The 17,123-nt window shown below is 42.7% G+C and overlaps 1 long non-coding RNA gene across 3 annotated transcripts; it reads right to left on the reverse strand.

Moving 5' to 3' along the window:
• Positions 1-1,481: 1,481 nt before the first annotated feature.
• Positions 1,482-16,746, reverse strand: LOC130453903 (uncharacterized). Of its 3 annotated transcripts, none has more exons than XR_008911566.1 (4): positions 16,420-16,746; positions 16,057-16,294; positions 1,865-2,011; positions 1,482-1,599 (listed from the first exon to the last, which is right to left on the reverse strand). It is a non-coding gene; the product is annotated as an uncharacterized LOC130453903 (long non-coding RNA). The 3 variants fall into 3 exon arrangements; XR_008911565.1 differs by adding an exon at positions 7,213-7,403 and having other exon boundaries at positions 16,057-16,746; XR_008911564.1 differs by having other exon boundaries at positions 16,057-16,746.
• Positions 16,747-17,123: the final 377 nt, after the last annotated feature.

Consider the following 17,123-nt stretch of genomic DNA (forward strand, 5'->3'; position numbering starts at 1 on the left):
ACACATATTAGAGACAGGACAAGACTGAGGCTGAGGCAGGAAGTAAGTAAACTACCCTGTACTCCCATAGTCTTTAAGAAAAGGCATGCTATGGTGCCATCTGCATCTCTCTTTTTTTCTCCCCTACTTTATCCCACTGGGGCAGCAGGTGTAAAAAATCCAAAGTTTTCCTATCCTTTAAAGTTATAGTTATTAATTTCATATAATTTGTTTTTAATTTTTATGTTAGGTGAAAGATTAAGCTTTATTGTTCCTGGCTGTGTACTTCCCTATTTGTGAAAGGTGATTGCAAGGGTGCAATGTCAGGAAAAGTATGAGAGAAATAGCCAAAGTAGTTCATACCTTCTGTTTCAAACACTAGGATTCTACCCTAACTGGGGGCTCCTGAGCTAAATGAAAGAGAATCATATAGATTTAAAAAATAAATTTCCCAAAGCAAAACAAAAGTTGAATCTGGGATTTCCTCTTGACAAATGTCTAAATCATAAGTAGATCTAAGAGGTGGAAGCAAATTGTTTGAGTAGAAAAACAAAACAGGTTAGGACATGTTTTCTTTATTTTTTAAATTTCCATATTATTCCTTTTTGAAAGATAATCATAATGTAAAACCCAAATCCCAAAATAAACCCACATAAATTATAGTGAAATTTGTATGCTTTGATCTGTATTCTGACACCAACAATCTTTCTCTGGAGGAGGAGAGCATTCTTTGTCATATGCCCATCAGAATTGTCCTGAGTCATTATATTGCTGAGAGTAGCTGACTCTATCAAAGCTGATCATTCCACAATATTGCTAGGACAGATTTCTTTAAAAGCAGGTTCCTCAGCCAAATTTACTCCCCTACATTTTTATCTAATGGCCTGGTCAGCTTTTGAGCAAGAGGCAGAAAAAAGGATTGACTACAGGAAAAGCATGCTCCCAGGGAGAACTTGGGAAAGAAAGAACAGTTCTTCCCAGATGAAGGTTTGAGTCAGCTAAGGTGGTGTGGCTAGTTTTATAGACCTGTGAAAATTTGTCCAGTGAAATGGGTGGATGAGATCAATTTGTTCCAATCGCCATTAAGGCAGAGGAAGGATGTGTTATGGGGTGCTTAGAGCTTGGTAGACATGGAAGAAGACAAGGTCATCCACCTCAACCCAAGCCATCATCAGACTGCTTTGATTTTTGTCTTGTCACTGGACTTCAGTGACTCTGGGAGAGAGAATAAGGTTGATAACTTTGTGCAATTCTGCCTCATTTAAATCCAACTCATGCAGAAGTCAAGACATTATCCTGTAATATCATTGATCCTCTTAGAAAATAAAAGACAAAACCCCCTACGACAATTCCTAACACTTCTGCATTTCAGCAACACTCTAAGATTTACAAAGCATTTTTCTCATTATAATCCTGTAAGGTAGGTAATATGAATAATATCCATACTCTGTCCTATCTCAACTGACAGATGAGAAATCTAAAGCTCTGAGAAGTTTGTGGTTTACTAAGGTCACACCCTAAATGTTAAGGTCAGAGCCTGATCTTCTGATTCAAAGACAGATTTGCTTTTTGCTCCACCATCTGAACCACATCAACTTCTCAGCAGGGCAGCCACTGGCTCTGTGAAGAAGAGGAGTTGGAAATTGAGGGAAGTCAGGCACCCAAAACTTTAATGGCCTGGGAGTCCCTTCTCTTGAATACAGCCACCCCAAGATGTCTTCCTTGCTGCCTTGTCTCCAACTCCAGTGAGCTGATGGTTAAGTTAAAGTATTGGACCCCGGAGGAGAACAGGATTCAACTGCAGGAATCCTACTGACACTAGGACTGGGCTTCTGGGATATATGTCACTACTACTTCCACATCTATGGCCATCAGAAATACTCACCTGGCTATAGCTCTTCCTATCTCAATGGAATGTGGGGAAATAGTATCTTCTCACTGGAGAGTCAGACATTTCTTCCATTTGGTTTTGAATTGGGAAAGAGTCACTGGAACACATCTACTGGCTGGAGGGAGGGAAGGCAAGCTCTTCCTGAGGAGTGGGGGGAGAAGAGTATCAGAGAGGTTATCACTGGCACAATTGGCTCTTGGATCTGCTGTATGAAAGGGGGCTTAGATAGTCTCTCCTTCCATCAATAAGTAAGTGGATGTATCAAGTAACTTAATGATAATGTCTTATAATAGCATAATGCCTTTAATAGTGCTATTATATATAATCATACCAGGAATCTTAAAGGCTTCTTATAGAATAATGCTATAACACTATTGTACCAAAGTGATTTTATATCCATTATCTCATTTAATCTTCATGACATCGTTTGAAATATAGAAGGAATAAATACTATTATCTCCATTTTACTGATGAGAAACCTGAGGACAAAAGAAGGGAGGGAGCTTCCTTAAGGTCACACAGAGATTAGGTGGCAAAAGCAAGGCCCAGAGATGGGGTGTCTGGGGATTTGACCCAGGATGCCCTGCATTCAGGGGGGCATGTTTCTTTCCCTATTGATCTTTTTATTCTTGGAGCCCTCTGTTGGCCAGGCACCATGGCTCTCTGAATCTGACATGACTCTTTCTTTTCTTGGTCCCAGATTGCCACTTGATCATATCATTGCTGTTGAACTCCTCTCCCTGGCCCTGGGGGCTGCACCTCACGTCTCAGCTTACTGCTGTACCATCTGCTTGATGCCTCCTTGCTCTTTACCTCCTTCTGGGTGTGAGGCAATGCAAGGTCTTAGGCAAGACTATCCCTTACATGGCCCTAAAACAGGGAGAAAGAAGCTCTTTCCAGAATTGGCTTTACAGCTTTCTTTCCTACAATTCTCCCAAAGGTGGAATATCCTGGAAGAAGAGCAAAGATGCAATGACTTTCACATGAACAGGTGTCAGGCTATCCTTTGACTGGAATGAGCCTCATCCTGTCAACTCTTGTGGCTGAGGTCCCACTGCCCTCCTTTTCTCTCTTCCCCTTCTTGGAATGTGTGAAAGCAGCCTGTGGACCTGTTTGGTGCCAAGGAGGAGGAGGAGACAGAGTCTTTCTCATGGTGAAAGAGACTTTGAGAGCTTCTCTGTCTTGTTCTGTACCTCCCCACAACCCTTCGCTAGAGTCCAACAGTCACAAATGTTTTGTATTCTATATGGACTCATGGATTAGGGGAGGGCCCTTAGGACACAGCCTGGTAGAGTTGGGATGGCAGTTAGAATACTGCCTGTTTGAACTGGATGGGCCCGTAAGGGCCATCCATCCAACATCCTCTATAACCTGTAGTTTTAGGGGCCATTTGGGGAGAAATGAGAGCAGTAGGACACTGGGCATTCTGAACCATGGTTTAGCCTCCTAAGGATGGATGGATTTAGCTAGCACAAGTGAGGGAATTCCTACATCCCTTCTTGGTATTAGTTCATGGTTTTCCATCACAGAGTCACAAGGCTTGGAGTGGCTTCAGGAACTTTCTGTTTATGTGCAGTGCATGGAGGTTTTCTAGGAGAATAGGCTGGTGTCAGAATGAGTGAGGACTCTGAAAGCCAGATAAGGGGATGTGACCTTTCATCTTTAAGCGAAGAAGTGACAAGACCAACTTATGAGGGCAACTAGTAGATGCAACACTAAATCTGGAGTCAGGAGGACCTGGGTTCAAGTCTGACCTTAGAAACCTCCTAGCTGTGTGGTCCTGGGCAAGTCATTTAACCCCCATTGCCTAGCCCTTATCGCTCTTCTGCCTTTGAACCAATACACAGTATCTTAAAAAAAAAGGAAAAAAGAAACAATAGTTAGTACCCATTCCAAGACAGAAGGTAAGGGTTTAGGATAGCTAGATTGCTCAGTGGATAGGGAACCAGGTGTGCAGATGGGAGGTCCTGGATTCAAATATGGCTTCAGACACTTCCCAGCTATGTGACCCTGGGCAAGTCACTTAACCCCCATTGCCTAGCCCTTACCACTCTTCTGCCTTTGAACCAATACCACAACCAAGCAAGCAGGTAAGGGTTTTAAGAAACAGAAAGACCAGCTGTATTTATTACGAAGCTTAGTATGGCCAGGGATAGAATGGAGGAGAGGAGTGGTGAACTCCTCTGTTAGAGTTAGAGTGGACAGAGTGCTGAAGCTAGAATCGGGGAGACCTTGGTTCAAATCTTATGCCAGACGAGTCTTTTAGCTTCAGTTTTCTCATTTGCAAAATGGGGATAAGGATGCTAGAGTGAGTATTTGTTGTTGAGGAGGTAAAATGAGGCCATGTTTGTAGGGTGCTTTGCAAACCTTAAGGCATCATTTTAAGGTCAATTGTTATTGAAGTAGTCCAGGCAGTTCATAATGAGATCCTGTACTAGGATGGCGGCTGTGACAATAGACAGGAATGGCCAAAGAAGGGAGATATTATTGAAGTAGAATTGACAGGATTTGGTAACTAATTGGCTTCCTGCAGTGAGGGAGAGGAAAGAGTCATAGATAACAGCAAGGTTTAGAACAAGGGAGAGACTGAATGAGTGGTGCTGGAGCTGACAGAAATAGTGAGATGAGAGTGAAGAGCAGAGTTAGGAAGAACTACATTAAACCCATTTTCTTGTCAAAATGTTTTATTGATGTCTTTTTTTTAAATCACAGTCACTTGGGGACATGGTCCACTTTCCCACCTTACCTTCTATTGAACCCTCCTTTGTAATAAAAAGGTCCTGGGGGGGGGGCAGCTGGGTATCTCAGTAGATTGAGAGCCAGGCCTAGAAACAGGAGGTCCTAGGTTCAAATCTGACCTCAGACACTTCCCAGCTGTGTGACCCTGGGCAAGTCACTTGACCCCCATTGCCTAGCTCTTACCACTCTTCTGCCTTGGAACCAATACACAGCATTGATTCCAAGACGGAAGGTAAGGGTTTAAAAAAAAAAGGTCCTGGGTTCAAATCTGGAATTAGACGCTTCCTGGTCATGTGATCCTGGATAAGTCACTTAACTCCAGTTGCCTAGCCTTTACTACTATTCTGCCTTAGAATCGATAGTGTCCAGTCTAAGGCAGAGGGTAAAGGTTTGGAGCAGGTAGGTGGTTCAGTAGATAGAGAGCCAGGTATGAAGATGGGAAGTCCTGGGTTCAAATCTAGCCCCAGATACTTCTTAGCTGTGTGACCCTGAGCAAGTCACTTAATGCCAATGGCCTAGCTCTTACCACTCTTCTGCCTTGGAACGAATACACAGAGAGTAAGGGTTAAATTAAAAAAGGAAAGAAAAAACATTAAGCAAAATAATCCAGTCACTGAATCTGACTGTGTATACAACATTCTGCCTTAATAGTCCCCCACTTCTGAGGAAACAGAGGAGATGGGTAGGCTTATTGTTGCAGCCTTTGTGAATATAGTTCTTTTGGTTCCAAGCCCCATGGTAGATACAATGTGTTTGGGATGTCAGTGGAACACCCAGGTGGAGATGTTCTGAGGGCTTTAGAAATAATAGGATCATAACTTAGGGATGGAAGGGTCCAGAGTCCAACCTCCCCCTCCCCTTGTTTTACCTATGGGAATACCGAGGCTCCGGGAAGTAAAGAGTTAAATATCAGAGAAAGGATTTGAATCCATCAAGTCTTCTGACACCATAGCCAGCCCCCTTTCCACTGTAATCTGTTGTCTCACAATGGAAAGCTAAAGTTTGAAAGGAAGATCAGGACTGGAGACAGAGATATGGGGATCATCTCTACAGAGATGGCATTTGAAATCATGGAGGAAATGGAATTGCCAAGGGAGAGGATAGAGTGAGGAGAACAGAGGGCAGAGCCTTGGGAAACCTCTCTATTTGGGGCTAGGAAGAGAATAACAAGTCAGACAGAGGAGGAACAGTTAGGAGGGAAGGAGGAGGACAAGGAGAATGTGATTTCTCTGAAGCTGAGGTCGAAGAGAACATGGAGTAAGAAGGCATTGGTCAACACAGACAAAAGTTGCAGAGCAGTCAATAAAAGCATGGATGAAAAAAGGCAACATCACTTGGGACCTGGTGGTTATTGGGGACCATTAGACCGTGAGCTCCTGGAAGGCTAGAAATTTTGTCTTTTGCCTTTCTTTGTATGCCTGATGCCTAGCATAGTGCTTGGCACATAGCAGATGCTTAATAAGTACTCAACTGACTGATTGACTGACCTAGTAGTGACATGCTGTTTCCAGACTCACAAACAGGCCTTATGTTCAGTTGTGGGGTGGAGATGCAGAATCAAGCCTGAAAGGTTTATGCCAAGAAGCTGTAATGAGAAGCTGAGAGGTATTGGGCATGGGCCTTAAATTTTTTTTTAAACAAATTATATGTAATAATAAATTTCTACATAAGTTTTCCGAAGTTATATGATCCAAATTGTCTCCCTCCTTCCCTTCCTGGCAAAGAATTCAATCTGGGTTATACATGTATTACCATACAAAACATATTTCCATATTGTTCATTTTTGTAAGTGAATAATCCTATAAAACCAAACCCATGGGACATTTTTTTTAATACTCTGAAAGTAAAGGGGAGATGTGATAGCTGGAGGGGCTAGAAGCATCAGAGAAAAGCCTTTTTAGGACTGGTGAGAAATGAGCATGTTTATGGGCAAATGAGAAGGATCCTAGGGAGACTGAGGATGCCCAAGAAGCAGGGCATGACAGCTGGAACAAGGTTCTGGAGGATGTGAGAAGGGTCGGGACAGATCAGTTTCAGGGAGGTGAAGATTTCTTCCTCTGTGACTGGAGGGAAAGAAGAGAAAAGGCAAAGATGCACATTTTTGAAGTAGAGTTGAAGGAGCTTCTGAAAGATGGCTTCAAGCTTGGTGAAGAAGGTGATGATTGGACAAGAGTGTTGTTGGAAGGGAGTGGGGAGAGAAGAAAATTGTTAGGAGTGGCCTCCCTTAGGGTGTGGGTGACCCAATGAGATAATGGATGTGGGAGCATTTCAGAATGGTGAGTACTCAACTCAGCCAGTGTGAGAGATGAATATGAAGCAGATGTAAATTTCCTTCCTTAGCCTAGGGTTTTCCCTTTTCCCCTGGTCCAGTTGGGGAGTTGAGGAGAGGGCAGAGAAAGGAAGAGAAAGACACAGTGACAGAGGTTGAGATAAGGAAATAAAAGGAGAAAAGACAAAAGTAGCAGAGAAAATAGAAGAGAGAACAAAAGAGAGCGGGGAAGGGAGGCAAGGCAGGGAGAAGAAAGAGAGAGAAAAGAGAGCAGAGGGGGACAGAGAAGGAAGAAAGGAAGAAGAAAAGATGGAAGGAAGGTCAAATAACAAACCTCCAGAACTGATATGTCCCTGAACAACAGGGAACAGCCAATGTCTGACAAATGTAGAAGTTCCATCCTCCAGCTAGCCATGGAAAGAGGTCTTGCTAGATATCCTGGTGAGTGATGAGGTTGGAAATTGAAGTCTTCTCTGCCCTCCTGCTGCCTCTCTCCCTCCCGTCAATGTTTGCTTGTCACCTAATCTGAAAGCACAAGTCAATTGGTACCTGATCCCAGGAGCTATGCCTGACAGACACTGCTGGGGCTTCGAGCCCTGGAGAGAGTTAATTTCCAGTGACTGCCAGGCCTGGGGAGAATATGGGCTGAGGAAGGGAGGGAATAAGGAGGGAGGGCTGCTTAGGGAGAGTCTGAGCCTCAGGGAAACAGAAGCTATGTGGGTCCAATTTAAACCTGATTTTTTTCCCCATCGCCCCTATTGTATAATCTGGGTCTATGGGCAGGGAGGTTTAGGATGGGAAGGGGAAGGGAGGTTTATGTGGATCTGAATGGAGTAACCCAAGACTATCCTGACCAGAGGAAGAAATTAACAAATTCACTAATAGAACCCTAGATTTAGAGCTGAAAGAGATCTTAGAGACTATCAAGTTCAACTCCTTCATTTTATAGGATGAGGAAACTGATGCAAGGAAAGGTCATTGTTGTTGAGTTGTTTCAGGTGTGTCAACCCCTCATGACCCCATTTAGGAGTTTTCTTGGCAAACATACTGGACTGGTTTGCCATTTCCTTCTCCACATCATTTTACAGATGAGGAAATGTAGGCAAACAGGGTCAAGTGACTTGCTTAGGGTCACACAGCAAGTGTCTGAGGTCAGATTTGAATTCAGGAATGTCTTCCTGACTCCAGGCCCAGCTCTCTCTCCACTGTACCACCTAGCTGCCTCCTAGGAGAGGTTAAGTGACTACAAATATGGTAAGTGACAGAATTGTGATTTGTTCCCAGGCTTTTCAACCCCAGATCTTGTATCCTTTTCAGCATGCTATACCATCACATCCTCAATGACCCACTGACCCAGTAATATTGAATCAATTAGACCTATATTCTAAGAGAAGACAACAATATTCAGTAGAAGGAATGCTGGATTTTGGAGTCATAGGAACTGGGTTCAAATCCCAGCTTTGGTATTCATGACCTTGGGCCAGTCATTATTCTTGGTCTCAGAATTTTTTATCTGAAAAATGAAAGGAATGGACTAGGTGAGCTATGAGATCCCTCCAGATCTAGGATCCCCGGGAATCAAAGATGAAAAGAAGGATCTTTGAATTATTAAAACATTCTTTGCATCACTTCTCATGGTAGCAATGAAAGAAACTAGAAACAAATTGGGTGCCCAGCAAAGGATGTTCATATCCTTGATATGATATTGATAACCAGGAAAATGAGAAACTCAGAGAAACTTGGGAAGATTTGTTATAAACTGATGCAGAGTGAAAACACTTAAGTGAGAAAACTAGATACTAAGTGGCCATAATAATGTAAAGTAGAGTAACCAAAGGTGAGTGAATGTAGAGTAAATATTGAAATCAGAGGCCAAATGATCATGGATGCTAAATGTGGCAGACACAGTCAGAAAGTTACTGCATTGGCTGATTTTTCTTGACATTGTTACAAGAGATGATTCTTGTAGAGGGGAAGGGCATATAGAAACATTATTGTGATATAATAAGAGTAAAGACATTAAAAGTAATTTCTTAAGTAGTCATACTATGTACAGAGCACTGTGGTATGTCTTAGGAATGATGAAAAGTTTAACTAAAATACAATCCTTGCCCTCATGGCACTTCCAGTCTAATATAGGAATAAAGACACAAACACAGATATGGTGTTACATGACATATAGGTTGGTTTGCTTCTTTTTTTTTTTTTTGAGATCTGAGTCTAGTTATTGCATCCTGTTCTATTCATTGGTGGAGTGATTGAGGTGATGGTATTTCTCAGTGTTCCAGAGGCAGAATTTGAACTCCAGTCTTCTTGACTTCTTGATGTATGGTTGATCTGCCTCTTGCCATAATCATCATCATGATCCATTTATTAAGCACCTACTATGTGCCAGATACTCTGCTAAATACTGGCGATATGAATAAAGACAAAAAATATGTTTGCTGTCCTCAAGGAGCTGCTAGTCTTAAGGGAGAGACAACTCTCTCAACATTAGATAAGTAGGCTAGTTCTGCATGAGGTTGGAGCATGGGGGATCAGGGAAGGCTTCATGGTAGAAACTGCTTTTGAGTTAAGATTTTAAAATGCTGGGTAATAATTCAGTACTAGCAGCTAGAGGCACAGTGGATATGGGTCTGGGTTTGGCATCAGGAAGACCCCCTTTCTGAGTTCAAATCCAGCCTCTGACACTCAATAGCTGTGTGTCTCTAGGCAAGTCACTTAACCCTGATTGCCTCCATTTCCTCATCTGGAAAATGAGCTGGAGAAGGAAATGGCAAACCACTCCAGTCTCTTTGCCAGGAAAACCCCAAATGGGGCAACAAAGAATCAGCCACAATTGAAGTGATTGAACAAAATAACAAGAAGTAATTCAATAAGACATGAGGGGCAGGGAGGGCATTTGGCTGTTAAACCTTTCACAAGCTGGTTCCAACCAACAACAGAAATATAAAACAAACAAATACCAATACATACAAAGTCATTACATATACAAATGTATGCCAGGTGGTTATAGACTATATACAAGCCAGTCTGGGAAGGACAGCACTGGCAGTTATCCAGTGATCCTGTCTGACTTCCTGTCTTTATCTATTATTCTCATTCCCAATCTCTTGGTCCTGCCAAATGGGCTTTTATGCTTGCTGGGTAATGCTACTCTTGGGCATATTTATGGAAGAGAGGTATCAGGGTACAGTGACTTTGGAACCAGAAGCTCTGGGTTCTAATTTTATGCTTGCTATTTCATTGACACCTATGTGAGCTTTCAACTCCCATTACTGCGCCTTTGCAATGGCCCTCTCCCATGCCTGTAAAAGGTACAGCTAGGTGGAATCACAGTGCATAGGGCATTGGGTCTGGAGTCAGGGAGGCTCATCTTCATGAGTTCAAATCTCACCCCAGATATATTATTTGTGTGACCCTGGGCAAGTCACTTAAACAAGTTAGACTTGCTACATTTATGGGGCAGAAGTAGTCCAGTTTCAATGGTGTGTAGGAGGTATCACACAGCCCTCATTTTTGTTCAGTCATTCATTGTTTCTTGACTCAAACAACTACTGTAATAACCTTTTAACGTATCTCCCAGCTTTTATTGCTTCATCTTTTGTCATCTTCGTCCATTTTCTAGAAGAGAGGTAAAAGCTCAAGGTTGTTTTGACTTGCATCTAGATGGTTCGGTGGATAGAACCCACTGAACCACCCAGATGCAAGTCTGTAAGTTGTTGTTGAATTGTTTCAACTGTGTCTGACTCCTAGTGAACCCAGTTGAAGTTTTCTTGGCAAAGATATCTGCATGGGTTGCCATTTCCTCCTCCAGCTCATTTTACAGATGAGAAAACTGAGGTAAGCAGTGTGAAATGACTTGCCTGGGGTCACACAACTAGAAAGTAAGTGTCTGGGGTCAGATTTAAACTCAAGTCTTTCTGACTCCAAGACTGAAGATCTATCCATTGTACCATCAGCAGCCTTTAGGAATCAAGAAATTTAAATCTGACCTTAGATACTTACTAGCTATGTGACCCTGAGCAAGTCACTTAACTTCTGTTAGACTCAGCTTTCTCAACTGTAAAGTGGCGATAATAATAGCACTTACCTCCCTGGGCAGTTGTAAGGATCAGTCACATAATGTTTGCACAGCACCTGGCATATGATAAGTACTTAATAAATGCATGTTTCCTCTCCATCTCAATGAATGATTTAAAACATTTTTTTTCATATGGTTGTTACTAGTTTACAGTTCTTATAAGAACAATCTGTTCCTTTACCACAGTGAAGTGAAATCTAAGAAATAAATGTAAAATTTATCATTAGGGTTCAAAGAATCATCTGCTGAAGCACAGGTGATAGAGCTGTATTGCTAAACAACAGTACTTAAAGACAAGATCTAGGGGTTCAGTGGACTGCAAACAAATTAAAGGGAATAAATATTTATTCCTTTCCCTGCAAGCTAAATATGAGTCAACAGTCTGATCTGGCAAACCACAAAGTGGATCTTGGGCTGCATTTCTTGAGACAGAGTTTCTGGACAATAGTTTGCTAGCCCCAGAACCATGCTATTGGTAGAAGATGCAAAAAAGCAGATTTTAGCCTTGTGTAAGGAAACATTTCTTCACAGTTATGACCATGCAGAAGTGGAATGGGCTGTTTTAGGAAGTTATGGTGAACCTCTTATTTAAGGGTCCTTAAATTGGGGCCAGGTGTCAACTTTTTAAATAGGCAATGAAGGGGGGCAGCTGGGTGGCTCAGTGGATTGAGAACCAGGCCTAGAGACAGGAGGACCTGGGTTCAAATGTGGACTCAGACACTTCCTAGCTGGGTGATCCTGGACAAGTCACTTGACCCCCATTGCCTAGCCCTTACCACCCTTCTGCCTTGGGAGCCAATACACAGTATTAACTCCAAGATGGAAGGTCAGGGTCTTTTCAAATATATAAATAAATAAATAGGCAATGAAGGAGATTCCTGTTCAGATATGGATTGAACAAAGCAATTTCAGAGCAGTTAAGTAGTGCCACAGAATACAGAGCATTAGGCTCAGAATCAGGAAAACTCATCTTCATGGGCTTCTGGCTTCAGACATTTACTAGCTTTGTGATCCTGGTTTGCCTTGGTTTCCTCATCCCTAAAGTGAGCTGGAGAAAGAAATGGCAAACCACTGCAGTATCTTTGTCATGAAAAGCCCAGATGGAGTCACAAAGAGGCAGACATGACTGAAATGACTAACAACAGCAACAAAAACAGCGATCCTGGGTCTGGGCATGACCCTCCTAGAGTCAAGACAAGGGGCCTGGGAGAGAAGCCCCTGATAGAAGCCCCTGACTGAGGGTTTCATAGACATGGAAGTTTTCAGGCTTTGGGGTGGGCTGGGAATCCCCTGAACAGATGCCTGGAGTCGAGCGTGTGCAACACAGAGAAGAACAGGGCTCATTTTCAACTTGTCAGAGCCAGTAAAATAAATTACAAAATAAAACCCCTGATGACAGAATAATGAGCAATTCATTTGAAATGTAAAATAAATAGGTAAATCTCTGGGGAGTAGGCAGAATAAATGTCATCTGGATGACATTTGGTGATTAAATTAAACAGTAATGAACTCATGAGCAATGTGCTTGGGGATTGGCTTTTCCAGGCATGATGCTGCTCAAAGTTGGGGGCTCTGGAATCTCTCTTCTGAATGCCTTGACCCTTGAAGGGGACTGGAGAGACCTTGGGTGCTTAGACCTGGGGGGAGGGAGATGAATGCCGCCTGGGATGCACACGTGTGTGTGTGTGTGTGTGTGTGTGTGTGTGTGTGTGTGTGTGTGTGTGATCCATCTTCCTCAAAGAGAAGGAGTCTTGTTCCTGTCTTCCTCCTCTTGTTCTATTATGATAGCTTCATTCCTTTGGATCTTGAAGACGTTTTGTTCTCCTACAGTTCTCTATATCTCTTGTGGGATAGAATGGATCATATCTTAGTAAGGTTTTAATGGACAAGGTCAGTCTTAGAGATTGTCAAACTTCTCAGATGGGGAAACTGAGATCCACATAAAGAAAGTGATTTGCTAAAATTGAGTCAGTAACTGAGCTGGTACCATCCAGCATCAGCCTGCCCTGAACCAGACTCAGAAAACTTTGCCCTGAAGGCCCTCTGACCTCTGTTTTAGTGCTCTCTCTTTTCTTCTGGTGCCTGTCTCCAGAACAATTCCTGTGAGACCCTTTTTGATAGCTAAAACTAACCCTGTACCTAGAGTGTTCCATCTCATTGAGCTGCTCCTCTTGGCAATAGAAGTTCAGAAATCTTATATTCCAAGAGATCCCACTTTTGGGGGCAGCTGGATGGTTCAGTGGATTGAGAGCCAGGCCTAGAGATGGGAGGTCCTGGGTTCAAAATTGGCCTCAGACACATTCTAGCTGTGTGACCCTGGGCAAGTCACTTAACCCTCATTGCCTAGCCCTTATGGCTCTTCTGTCTTGGAATCATTACTACATACTGGTTCCAAGACTGAAAGTAAGTGTTAAAAAAACAAACAAACAAAGGATGCCCTCCTTGAGGTCAGGGAATTGCCTTTTTCTTTCTTTGTATTTTCAGTGATTAGCATAGTGTCTGGCACACAAGAAATGTTTGTTTCTTTCCTTCTTCTTTCCATCTCTCTGGATCCCTCCCCCAAGAGATTGCCTTATCCAACTCTAGCTTCAGAGATGGAGAAACTGAGATCCACATAAGCAAAGTGATTTGCTGAAGTTGAGGAGGTAAATAGTAGCAGAGCTGGTCCCATCCAGCATGATTAGCCGGTCCTCAAACCAAAGATGCAGAGAACTTTTCCTATTTCCTATCAGCCCCCAAGAGCCCCACCCTCCAACATCTCCCTGTAATAAGTCCTACCTCCTCAACTCCTCCTTGAAGACATCCTAACTCGGGGACCCCTATATCCATCCCCTCCCTTCTCCCCCTGCTAAGGGTTTATGACCTGCTATGTTTCGAAGCCAGCACCTTTGCCAGCTGCCACCAGAGAAATGATAATTATGTGGAGGAGATGACATCTCCCTTTGGAATTTGCCCTGAATTTCGAGTCAAGGGGAAAGAGTGTAATTCAATTAAAGAGAAGCAGCAACTTCTAAAACAAGATATATAGTAATTGCCCCAGCAGCCTAAGGGGGAGGAGACTATCCCTCATCCTGCCTCGTAAAATAAGAGCAAGTTCTCTAAGTGATTCCAACTCACAGGCTCACATGAGTCCCTGATCTGCGTCGTACTCCTGGAACCCAGACAGATAGGTTTCTGATGTCATCTCCTGCAATTAACCCCGAGAAAGTTCTTCTTAAAGGGTCTCTGGCCCCATTCTCCTTAAAGGTGAGTGCTAGATTCTGACTCTCATTTCAGGGACCAGTGAGGTCCCTAAAAAGACTTCAGGTCCATCCTATGTATAGTCATCCACTACCTATCCACTAGTTTGGTTCCAGAGGCTGGCATCTGCATTCCTATAGAGCAGCCAGTTTTGTTAGGAATTTGTCTTGGATGTATTGATGTACCTGCAAATGGTTAGAGTATGGAATAGTAGTAGGGGACCTGAACTCAGAGTCAGAAGAACTGATTCTAGTCTTGGCCATGCCACTTACTAGGTGTGTGACCTTGGACAAGTCACTTAAGTTGTGTAGGTCTCAGTTTCCCCTGTAAAAGAAGAGGTTTGGACTAGATGACCTCTGAGGTCCCTTTGAGCGTTGACATTGGGGAATGATGTACTGAAGTAGAGTTCCTAAATTGAAAGCTGACTTAGAGGTCAAACCCCTAATTTTCCAGGAGAAACTAGGACCTACTCAAGTTAGTGACTTCCCAAGGATAACTGTTAGCAAAGAGAGGATTCACATCCAAGGCATTTAGGTGGCTCTGTAGTACGTAGAGTTCTGGGTCTGGAGTCAGAAAGATTCATCTTCTTGAGTTCAATTCTGGTCTTAAACACTCACTAGCTGTATGGCCTTGGGCAAGCCACTTCACCCTATTGGCCTCAGTTTCCTTATCTGTAAAATGAGTTGGAGAAGGAAATAGCAAACCACTTCAGTATCTTTGCCAAGAAAATCCCAAATGGGGTCACAAAGAGACAGACACAACTGAACAACAACTACTACTTCTGACTCCAGATACAATATTCTTTCTGTACTACAATTGGGTTCATAATCAAGTCATTCATTTCCCCAGGCTTCTTCATTTATAAAATGGAGACAATAAGCACTTCACCTTCTGCCTCTAAAGGCTGGAATGAGGCTCCAATGAAAAAAGGAAGAACACTGTAGGTTGTAGAGAGCCAAGTAGTATCGAGAAGGGATCTATTCATAGGGGAGAGAATTCTGGACTTGATGTCAAGAAGACTTAGGTTCAGAGACTGATACATTATGGCACAATCAAACATAATGGACTTCTCTACTAGCAGCAATGCAATGATATAGGACAATTCAGAGGAACTTAGGAGAAACATGCTATCCACATCCAGAGAAAGAACTGTGGGAGCGGAAACGCAGAAGAAAAACATATGCTCAATCACGTAGTGCAATAGGGATATGATTATAGTTTTGATATTAAAGGATTGCTCTATTACAAATATGAATAACATGGAAATAGGTTTTGAACAAAGATACATGGATAACCCAGTGGAACTGCTTGTCAGCTTTGGGAGGGAGGAGGGAAGGGGGAGGAATCATGAATCATATAACCATGGGAAAATATTCTAAATTTAAAAAAGGAACAAAAAAGACTTAGGTTCAAGTCTTACCTTTGACCCTTATTAACTATGTCATCATGAACAAGTAAATTAGCATCTCTTATCTTCAGTTTCCTGGTATGTAAAGGTAAAAAAGTACCTTAAGGACCAAGAAATGGACTTAGCAAGGAGACCAGGGTCTCTAACTTTTTGTGATTTTGTCCCTTTTTCCTCTGAGTTTCCCTTTCTGTTTATTGAGTACCTTGGTGGGCTAGGAGAATGACAAGGTCTCTTCCAGCATTAAAATACACCATGTGCTAGGGGTGGTGTCTTCCTGGGCCAATGTGATTCACAGAATGAGGACAGGCTGTGCTAAATTGTATATTCTGGGAGACATTTAGCTCATGAAGGAGAAGACATGAGGAAAAGGAACAGTCCTTGAATGTTCTGGCCTCCCAGGCCCATCGACTGTAGACTAGAAGAGCTTTATGTAAATAGGCACTTACCCATCAGGGTTACTCTGTGTTTATAGACTCTGTTGTTTCAGAAGCATGTCCTCCATAAAGTCACAATTAGCTGAATCCAAATTTATGAGTGTAATCTAGCTGTGCTCACATGCTACAGCCTTCTTGGGCTGGTTTTCCTCTGCTGGAAGAGTCAGGAATTCACTAATAGGGAGGACTAGTCTGGCGCTTTCAGCTTTCTTAGCTTCCTTGCACACAGTAGGTGTCTGTTGACATTTATCTGTTGATTTGAAACAATAATAGGGTTCTTATAGATCATTGATTTGGAGCTGGAAGGGACGTTAGCCTGATTGAGTCTGATCCTCATTTGATGGAGAAAACTGAAATTCAATGAAAGGAAGTCACCTTCCCAAGGCAGCACAAAAGTGTCAGGACACCTGGGTTCCATCCCGGCTTTGTCTCTGACTCTCTGAATGACCTTGGGCCAGTTGCTTCCTCTCTCTGAATTTCCATCTTGGTCCTCTGAGCTCGAGTCCAGTGTTCTTTCCATTATACCTTTCAGGACCATGTTCAGGCTATGATTTCTCTTGGGTCAAGTATTCATTGCTTCTTTGTGCCATTAAGGTGACTCTGGGTTCTCAATAAGAATTAGACCCCAGGCAGGGCCTGCCAGTCTGGTGTAAGACTGGTGATGGACTAAACACTCATTCTCTGACCCTTGTCATTTAGGACCAAACAAGCAAAATTCAGCATGGCTCAAATGACTGGCCCCCAAGCCAAGTCTTTTGTTTTTAAAACTCTGGAAAGAAAAAAAGAGAATGATGCAATGGAAAGCAACAAGGCAAATCATACTGTCTCTGAGCTTTAAATTCCTCATCTGTAAGAGGAAGGGACAGGGGTAGATAACCTTAACAAGCACAAGATGAAGGAGGCATGGCTAGGTAGCAGTTTGACAGAAAAAGATCTGGGGGTCTTAGTAGACTATAAGTTCAATATGAGGGGGCAGCTAGGAGACTTAGAGGATAGAGTGCCAGGCCTGGAGTCAGGAAGATTCATCTTCTTGAAATCAAATCTGGCCTCAGAATTTAGTAGTATGACCCTGGGCAAGT

Source organism: Monodelphis domestica, chromosome 4, assembly GCF_027887165.1.
Source record: "Monodelphis domestica isolate mMonDom1 chromosome 4, mMonDom1.pri, whole genome shotgun sequence".
Taxonomy (NCBI): Eukaryota; Metazoa; Chordata; class Mammalia; order Didelphimorphia; family Didelphidae; genus Monodelphis; species Monodelphis domestica.